Below are 10,092 nucleotides of genomic sequence, written 5' to 3'. Positions count from 1 at the left end.
AAAAAATGGATGCAGTTTTATTCTTAACCCTCGGCATGAAAACTGTGAAATTATTAAGTGTTTTTCATTATATTTTCCCCTATTTTACTATTTTAAACATTATGTAGAGGGAATGAAAGTTATTGTAGCAGTGGATAATCTCATGATTTTCTAAGAAGAGCTGTATAAGTTTTGCAGATTGACCTTAAAGCAAGAAGGAGAGCAGAGAAGAAATGCTGATATGTTGTATGAAAAAATTAGGGAGCAGTTAAGAAGAAAAGAAGACCAATATAGTAAAAAAGTTGAAATGAAACAGCAACTTGAACTCACTCTCAGAGAACTAGATATGGAACTGAAGACTGTGAGAAATGATCTGAATCAGGTAGAGCAATCTTTGGTGAAATTGTCAAATTTCTGACACTATTTCGTCAATATTATTTATGGTATCCCTTTAATGTAATATGTATTTTTAGGTTTAGAACAAAATTGTTAACTTAAGTATGAACGATGACATTTAGAGCTTAAGTGATTAATTTCTTGCCACTCTTGGCTTCTCATAGATGCTCCATGTATGTTTTCTGAGTGGAGGAATGGACATAAAGCAAGCTGAATCATTAACATAATGGTTGGCATTTTTGATACATTAGGCAAAGTAATATTAATTCCAATCCATGTATTAATTTTGGCTTTCTTATGTTAAAATACAGGCTAATTTGCTTTGACACTGTGAAGAAACTAGCTAAGTGCTTTGTAAAGAAATTTTCCTTCACAATACTATGTCTGCCTATGTTTTTGCTCTGTGATAAATTTAGCAGGCATTTAAATTAAGATCTGAGTTATTCATGTGGGAATAAAGATCCTTGTGCTTAAAAGGGCTACTTCCTTTAAATAGTTTTTTTCATTTTAAATTCTTCTCCTAAGCTTTTAACTTTTTTTTTTTTAATGGTATAGGCCCCAAACTTCATATAATGTCTCTCCAGGTTATAGAAGCACGAAATGACACTCAGAAGCAGCTTTCTTGAGAACGGAATGGCAGAATGTTATGGGATGGAATTCTGGCCGATCACCTTGCCAAACAAAAGGAGATAGAAAGGGCTAATAAGGAAATGAACTCTGAGGTATTTTCTGTAGTCATTTTCAAATATGTGTATATGTCTCTGTGTATGTATATATTTTAAAAACCAACACTATGCATCATAGAAAGTGTAGAGGATTTTGAAAGCTTATTTTGAGGAGGGAAACATTTTCCATCTGTTGGATAAAGTAATATTTATAATTCAAATCTGTTTGTCTCCTTCAGATAGGTAGTGACATATGATGGCCTCATCCAAGGAGAGGCCTTTAATATTTTCCATAGGAATTGATCTCAAAGTTTTTGCAACTGTCTTGGAAGAGCCGGCACCCTGACTGTGGTTTAGGCAAGGAAGGCCGTGTGTGGTCCACCATCAACTGCACTACCCGACTGAGTCCCTCTGCTTTGGAGTGAACGTGTCGGTCACTCCATGCACATCATCATCTTCAGTGTCTAAATCGGAGTCTGTTCTTGGCTCTGCTGTCATTTCTTTAACCAATACCCTATCAATGACTTTTTCACATCATTTACAGGTTTTCAATTTGTAAACACTGTGCCATCAGTTGTTAAAACACTTTTGAACACCTTAAAAAGTTGTTTCTATAGAAAAAACTTATAAAAGTCCCCCCTCCCCCTCTAAAAAAAACAAACTTTTGCTACTGACAGTAGATATTCTGGTTGTTGGTAGTGATGTTGTTTCCTCGAAAGATCACTAGGTTACTTTATCACTTCCCTGATGCTAAGGAGGAAACTATAGGCAGTTCAGAGACCACATTTTGGATGTCATTCTTCTACTTGTGAGAAAATGAGCACTCTGCTCTGTGAGTGCCCTGTTTCCATACAGGGAACTTTTGAAAACAGTGATAGATATGCCATAATATATATTAGTGATGATTATTGTGTTCTTCATTGTATTTCCCCCATCTTACTATTTTAAACGTTATGAAGACAGGATGAAAGTTTTTGCTGTAGCAAATAATCTCATGATTTTCTAAGAAGAGCTTTCTACATTTTACCTTATTTACCATTAGTGTGTGTACCATGAGTGAAATAAGAGGCTTACTTTGTATGTTTGTACTAGAGAAGTAACTGTGGTTTGATGTAAGAGGCCTACTAGAGTCAGAAGACCTGGTGAAAAGCCTACAGCTTATTTATATTTTTAACTTCTTCCTTTCCAGAATTATAGCTAATGAGTTAATTGATATTTGTAGAAGTGCTTAGTACAGTTATCAAGAGGGATAATTCTTCTAATTGACTGTTAAAATGTTAGAAAGATAGCATAGTCTCAAAAAAGTTTTTTTAATGAAATTTAGTCTGTTTAAATATATATAGGGCTAAGGCTCTTACTGTGAGGTAGCTGTATAGGTTAGGTATCAGATGCAGTGTTTTTAAAGCTAGCAAGTAGTGTTGTTTATTGAATTATAGTCAATTTACAGTATTGTGTTGTTTCAGGTATTCAGCACAGTGATTCAGTTATATATGTATATGTGTGTGTGTGTATATATATATACACACACGTATATATAGGGCTTCCCTGCTGGCTCATACTGTAAAGAATCCGCCTGCAATACAGGAGACCGAGGTTTGATCCTTGGGTTGGGAAGGTTCCCTGGAGAAGGAAATGACTACTCACTCCAGTATTCTTGTCTGGAGAATTCCATGGGCAGAGGAGTCTGATCGGCTACAGTCCATGGGGGTTAAAAAGAGTCAGACATGGCTGAGTGACTAACACACATGCACACTAACACACACACACACATATTCCTTTTCAGATTTTTCTTGTAGAATATTAAGTGTAGTTCCTTATGTTGATCCTTGTTGGTTATTTTATCAGTTCAGTTTCAGTTCAGTCGTGTCTGACTCTTTGTGACCCCATGGACTGCAGCACGCCAGACTTCCCTGTCCATCACCAACTCCCGGAGTTGACTCAAACTCATGTCCATTGAGTCTGTGATGCCATCCAACCATCTCATCCTCTGTCGTCCCCTTCTCCTCCCGCCTTCAGTCTTTCCCAGCATCAGGGTCTTTTCAAATGAGTCAGTTCTTCCCATCAGGTGGCCAAAGTATTGGAGTTTCAGCTTTACCATCAGTCCTTCCAATGAACACCCAGGACTGATTTCCTTTAAGATGGACTTGTCGGATCTCCTTGCAGTCCAAGGGACACTCAAGAGTCTTCTCCAACACTAGAGTTCAAAAGTATCAATTCATATATTTCATATATACTAGTGTGTATATGTTAGGAAAAGGCAATGGCAACCCACTCCAGTACTCTTGCCTGGACAATCCCGTGGACGGAGGAGCCCGGTAGGCTACAGTCCATGAGGTCGCACAGAGTTGGACACGACTGAAGCGACTTAGCAGCAGCAGCAGCAGTGTGTATATTAATCCCAACATCCTAATTTCTCCCTTCCCATACCTCCCTTTTGCCTATGGTGACCGTAAGTTTGTTTTCTATGTCTGTGAAGCTCTTTCTGTTTTGTAAATAAGTTCATTTTTAGATTCCACATGTAAGCAGTATGATATAATACTTGTCTTTGTCTGACTTACTTCACTTAGTGTGATAATGTCTAGGTCCAACATCCCTGTTGCTACAAATAGCATTTCATTCTTTTTTATGGCGTAGTAGTATTCCATTGTACAAATATACCACATCAGATGCAATTTTTAAGTGTAGTCAGATCTATACATCTTTGGTTTAAGCCTTCCCAAGTTCGTTGTAATTAAAAAAAAAAACCCTTTCCAGTTCTGAGCTTCTTGAAAAGTCTTTTGGGGTTTCTTTTTTACTTTCATGGATTCGTTGTCTTCAATTAAATTTTTGAACTTTTGGCTATTTCTGCTTGTATAATGTCTGAGATTTGTATTGAACCTTATTTTTTCCATTTGGAGACACACTTGGTGCAGTCTTTTCATTGTATAAACATAGAGGTTGCTGCTGCTGCTGCTGCTAACTTGCTTCAGTCGTGCCCGACTCTGTGTGACCCCATAGACAGCAGTCTTTCATTTTAGAGGAAATCATGAAATGTCACTTTACTGAGTACTAGCTAAAAGTGTCCTTTGTTTCACTTAGGTTTCTGATAGTTGTGAAGAAGCAAAAGACCTGTTGTGCAAAAACCACATGCTGCAGGATGAAATTGCCATGCTAAGACTGGAGATAGATGCAGTGAAAAATCAGTACCAGGAAAAGGAAAAGAAATATTTTGAGGACATTGAAATTGTAAAAGGAAAGAATGATGATCTTCAAAAGGCAATAAAACGGAATGAGGAAACGTTAACAAAGACTATATCCCGGTATATTAAGTATATTCAGCAAGCTTAATGCTCTGACAGCTAAGAATACAATGCTAAACTCTAAGCTGGAGAACGAAAAAGAAAGCAAATGAAGACTGGAAATGAAAGTGGAATCCTACCGTTCTAGACTGGCTGCTGCCTCACACGATCATGATCAATGTCAGACATCAAAAAGAGACATGGAACTTGCCTTCCAGAGAGCAAGAGACGAGCGGTTACACTTGCATGACAAAATGAAGTCCGATGTGGCTAACCTGAAAGATAACAATGAGATGCTTTCCCAGCAGCTTTCTAGAGTGAAAAGTAAGTTCAATAACCTAGAAATTAAGCTGCATCACACGAGAGATTCTCTCAGAGAAAAGATTTTGATGTTAGAATGTGTCCAGAGAGACCTAAGCCAAACAGAGCATCAAAAGCAGGAAATTGAACACATGTATCAGAACGAACAAGGCAAAGTGAATAAATATATTGGAAAGTAGGAATCCTTAGAGGAGAGATTATCTCAACTCCAGAGTGAAAACATGTTGCTCCAAGAGCAACTGGATGATACACAAAACAGAGCCGACAGTAAAGAGAAGACAGTCATTAGCATCCAAGACCAGTTTCAGCCCATGGTGAGAGAACTTCAGGCCGAACGTGAGAAACAAGGTCTGGTGCTGGAGGAAAGAAACAAGGAGTTAATCAAGGAGTGTAGTCATTTAAAAAAGAGAATGTGTCAGTACGAAAATGAGAAAGCAGAAAGAGAAGTGAATATCCAGAAGAAGAAATTCTCAGACTTCCTGAAATAAAGTTTAAAGCAATTCTTGATTCTGGCTAAATGTTGAATCTAGTTGAACATAAAAAATACATAGGCTGTGAATCTATGGTCTCTAAACCAGCCTAAAAGCACACCTTGTATCCAGCAAATAAAAATTAGACCCAAGAGATGCTTTACTTTGAGTAGATACATTGTATTGCTTATGAAATGTTAAGAGATTCAGTTCTAAATTATTAATATAGATAGTGTTAGTAATTTACTCTTTCACTATTAGGATAAGGATTTTAATCTTTGTGTTACCACATTTCAGTATCATGATGAAGTGGATAAATGAAATGCTCAAACCTAAAATGAATATTTCAAAAATAAGTTTCAGTTACATGGATTACCTTGACAGTCAATTCCAGGTTTGCCAGATGCTATATTTTATATATTGTACTTTGGTTTCAGTAACTTGTCATACCTTTTGGTCATATTTGTTTTGGTCAAATTTGGGAAAATTTCAGATTTGAGTAGTTTATAAATTTATATGTTTATTTGAGAAAATCTGATTTAAAGCATGGATGATGTTGTGTTTGAGTGCTGGAGGAGAGGTCAGTAACCTACAGAGGGCAGACAGGAAATATTTTCACTTTGTGGACTGTAAGGTGTCTGTTGTAACAACTCATCTCTGCTGTATGACAGGAAAGCAGCTGTTAACAATATGCAGACAAAAGAGACAAAAACCAATGATGGCGGATTTACTAGGTTATTAGTAGTTAAAACAGTTGTTTTTTCTTTTTCTTTTAGTTGCAAGAAGCACAGCATCAACTTACAGAGGCTGTGAGATATACTGAGAAAACACAGGATCACGTCCAAAAGTATGATTTAAAGCAGCATAGAAAATAAGTATAAAGCAGATAAACAGTATAATATGAGAATAGATCAATAGTGATAATAAGCACATGATCGTGAAGCTGTGTAACATTTCAGCTTTGAGCTGTTTTGAGATGCGTAATTTCCCCCCATTATTTCCATATTTTGCACATTATCCACAAGTGAAAAGTTAAAGTTTTAATCGCTCAGTCATGTCTGACTCTTCATAACCCCATGGACTCTAGCCTTCCAGGCTCCTTTGTCCACTGAATTCTTCAGGCAAGAATCCTGGAGTGGGTTGCCATTCCCTTCTCCAGGGGATCTTCCTGACTCAGGGATCGAACTTGGGTCTCCTGCATTGCCAGCAGATTCTTTACCATCTGAGCCACCAGGGAAGGCGATTAGTCACAAATAGAAAAATAGTACAGTTGCCAAATCATCTACTTTTCAAAATTCTAAGAACCTATGTAATTGAACCTGCAGATGTTTGTTCAAAAACAGTGTGATATTTTAAAAATCTATGTGAAGGAATGTCGTGACAGTCCAAGGGTTAAAACTATGCCTCCCAAGGCAGAGGGTGTGGGTTTGATCCCTGGTTAGGAAGCTAGGACCCCATGTGCCTCACAGCCAAAAAAACAAAACATTCATCACAGCAATATATTTTTTTGTATCCACCTCCTAAGGCAACAGAAATAAAAACAAAAATAAACCAATGGACCTATTTAAACTAAAACAACAACAAAAACTTCTGCACAGCAAAGGATACCACAAACACAATGAAAGGACAATCCATAGAATGGGAGACAATATTTGTAAACAATGTGAGCAACTAGGGATTAATTTCAAAATTTACAAACAGCTAATGCAGCTCAGTATACAAAACAAACAATCCAAACAAAAACATGCACAAAAGATCTGAATAGACATTTCTCCAAACAAAACATACAGGTGGTCAAGAGGCACATGAAAAGATTATCAACACGTGAATCATTAAAGAAACGCAAATTAAAACCACAAAGAGATACTATCTCACACTGGTTAAAATGGCCATAATCAAAAAGCCTACAAACAATAAATGCTGGGGAGGGTGTCACTTCATTTCAGTTCAGTCACTCAGTCGTGTCCAACTCTTTGTGACCCCATGGACTGCAGCACGCCCGGCCTCCGTGTCCATCACCAACTCCTGGAGCTTACTCAAACTCATGTCCATTGAGTCAGTGATGCCATCCAACCATCTCATCCTCTGTCATCCCCTTCTCCTGCCTTCAATCTTTCCCAGCATGAGGGTCTTTTCAAATGAGTCAGCTCTTCGCATCAGGTGGCCAAAGTATTGGAGTTTCAGCCTCAACATCAGTCCTTCCAATGAATATTCAGGACTGATCTCCTTTAGGGTGGACTGGTTGGATCTCCTTGCAGTCCAAGGAACTCTCAAGAGTCTTCTCCAACACCACAGTTCAAAAGCCTCAATTCTTCGGTGCCCAGCTTTCTTTCTTTCTTTCTTTTCTTTTTTATTTTGCTTTTTCTTTTTTTGTCATTTAATTTCATTTTTTTTCTTTTTTTTTTAAATTTTATTTTATTTTTAAACTTTACAATATTGTATTAGTTTTGCCCAACATAAAAATGAATCCGCCACAGGTATACCCGTGCTCCCATCCTGAACCCTCCTCCCGCCTCCCTCCCCATACCCTCCCTCTGGGCCGTCCCAGTGCACCAGCCCCCAGCTTTCTTTCTAGTCCAACTCTCACATGCATACATGAACACTGGTAAAACCATAGCCTTGACTAGACGGACCTTTGTTGGCAGAGTAATGTCTCTGCTTTTTAATATGTTGTCTAGGTTGGTCATTGTGGAACAGGCAATGGCACCCCACTCCAGTACTCTTGCCTGGAAAATCCCATGGACGGAGGAGCCCGGTGGGCTGCAGTCCATGGGGTTGCGAAGAGTTGGACACGACTGAGCGACTTCACTTTCACTTTTCACTTTCCTGCATTGGAGAAGGAAATGGAAACCCACTCCAGTGTTCTTGCCTGGAGAGTCCCAGGGACGGGGGAGCCCGGTGGGCTGCCATCTAGGGGGTCACACAGAGTCAGACATGACTGAAGTGACTTAGCAGCAGCAGCAGCAGGTTGGTCATAAGTTTTCTTCCAAGGAGTAAGCGTCTTTTAATTTCATGGCTGCAGTCACCATCTGCAGTGATTTTGAAGCCTAAAAAAATAAAGTCAGCCACTGTTTCCACTGTTTTTCCATCTATTTGCCATGAAGTGATGGGATTGGATGCCATAATCTTTGTTTCCTGAATGTTGATCTTTAAGCCAACTTTTTCACTCTCTTCTTTCACTTTCACCAAGAGGTTTTTTAGTTCTTCTTTACTTTCTGTCATAAAGGTGGTGTCATCTGCATATCTGAGGTTATATTATTTTTCCTGGCAATCTTGATTCCAGCCTGTGCTTCATCCATCCCAGCATTTCGCATGATGTACTCTGCATATACATTAAATAAGCAGGGTGACAATAAACAGCCTTGACGTACTCCTTTTCCTATTTGGAACCAGTCTGTTGTTTCATGTCCAGTTGCTTCCTGACCTGCATACAGATTTGTCAAGAGGCAGGTCAGGAGAGGGTGTGGAGAATAGAAAAACCTCCTACACTGTTGTGGGAATGTAAATTGGTACAGCCACTATGGAGAACAGTATGAAGGTCCCTTAAAAACTTAAAAATGGAGTTAGCACATGATCCAGCCATCCCAATCCAGGGCATATATTCAGAGAAAACTGTAGTTTGAAAGGATATGTGTACCCCAATGTTCATTACAGTGCTGTTTACAATAGCCAAGACATAGAAGTAACCTAAATGTCTGTTAACAGATGAATGGATAAAGATGATTCAGAACATATTTATAATGGAGGATTTGTTGCTATTCAGTCACTTAGTCATGTCCAACCCTTTGCGGGCCCATGGACTGCAGCATGCCAGGCCTCCCTGTCCTTCATTATCTCCCAGAGCTTGCTCAAACTCATGTCCATTGGGTCGCCATCCAACCATCTCATCCTCTGTCATCCCCTTCTCATCCTGCATTCAACCTTTCCCAGCATCAGGGTCTTTTCTAGTCAGTTCTTTGCATCAGGTGGCCAAAGTATTGGAGTTTCAGCTCCAGCATCAGTCTTTCCAATGAATATTCAGGATTGATTTATTTTAGGATGGACTGCTTTGCTCTTATTGCAGTCCAAGGACTTCATACCCAAAGTTTGCTCTAAGATCTTTGTATCTGGTATGATTGGGCTACTTCCAAAGATACCAGAACTATGATTCATTGGAAAATGAGTGTCCAATGATTATGATTGTCATTGGAAAAGACCCTGATGCTGGGAATGATTGAAAGCCAGAGGAGGAGGGGATGACAGAGAATGAGATGGTTGGATGGCATCACCAAGTCAGTTCAGTTCAGTTCAGATGCTTAGTCATGTCTGACTCTTTGCAACCTCATGGACTGCAGGATGCCAGGCTTCCTTGCCCATCACGAACTCCCAGAGCTTACTCAAACTCATGTCCATTGAGTATATGACAACATCTGGTCCCATCACTTCATGGCAAATAGATGGGAAATCAATGGAAACAGTCACAGACTTTATTTTCTTGGGCACCAAATTGACTGACTCCATGGACATGAGTTTGAGCAAGCTCCTGGAGTTGGTGATGGACAGGGAAGCCTGGCATGCTGCAGTCCATGGGGTAGCATAGAGTCAGACACGATTGAGTGACTGAACTGACTCACTGAAAGAGTTCCGTTGCTGTCTAGAAGGGAGAATTTGGGAGGATGTAATATGAGTGAGTCTTCTGTCTGATAGAATGAATGTGGATAGTAGCAAACAAATAACTTTTTTAAGAAAAATTATGAACTCTGTTTATTTACAAAAATCACTTGTGTAAAAATTTTTAAATGAGCCATCTTTGCATATATGAACTTTATCAGTAGAGAATTCTGGACACAGTTACATTCTTATTTTTGTTCCTCAGCCTCCACTTTATTTTCATTTATTTTTTTTTAAATTTGAGCTTGCTGCCCACGCTGGGACTTAAGATCCTGTATGTCTGTGGGTCCCGTAGAGGTGTCTGAAAAGTCACCTTCACAGTTTTGGCTGTGC

General features: G+C 39.0%; 1 pseudogene; it reads left to right on the top strand.

Moving 5' to 3' along the window:
• Positions 1-325: 325 nt before the first annotated feature.
• Positions 326-5,497, top strand: LOC139178707 (ankyrin repeat domain-containing protein 26-like; annotated as a pseudogene).
• Positions 5,498-10,092: the final 4,595 nt, after the last annotated feature.

The sequence above is a fragment of the Bos indicus genome, chromosome 22 (genome assembly GCF_029378745.1).
Source record: "Bos indicus isolate NIAB-ARS_2022 breed Sahiwal x Tharparkar chromosome 22, NIAB-ARS_B.indTharparkar_mat_pri_1.0, whole genome shotgun sequence".
Taxonomy (NCBI): Eukaryota; Metazoa; Chordata; class Mammalia; order Artiodactyla; family Bovidae; genus Bos; species Bos indicus.
The sequence above is the reverse complement of the archived record's forward strand: the minus strand, read 5'-3'. Positions and strand labels throughout refer to the sequence as shown.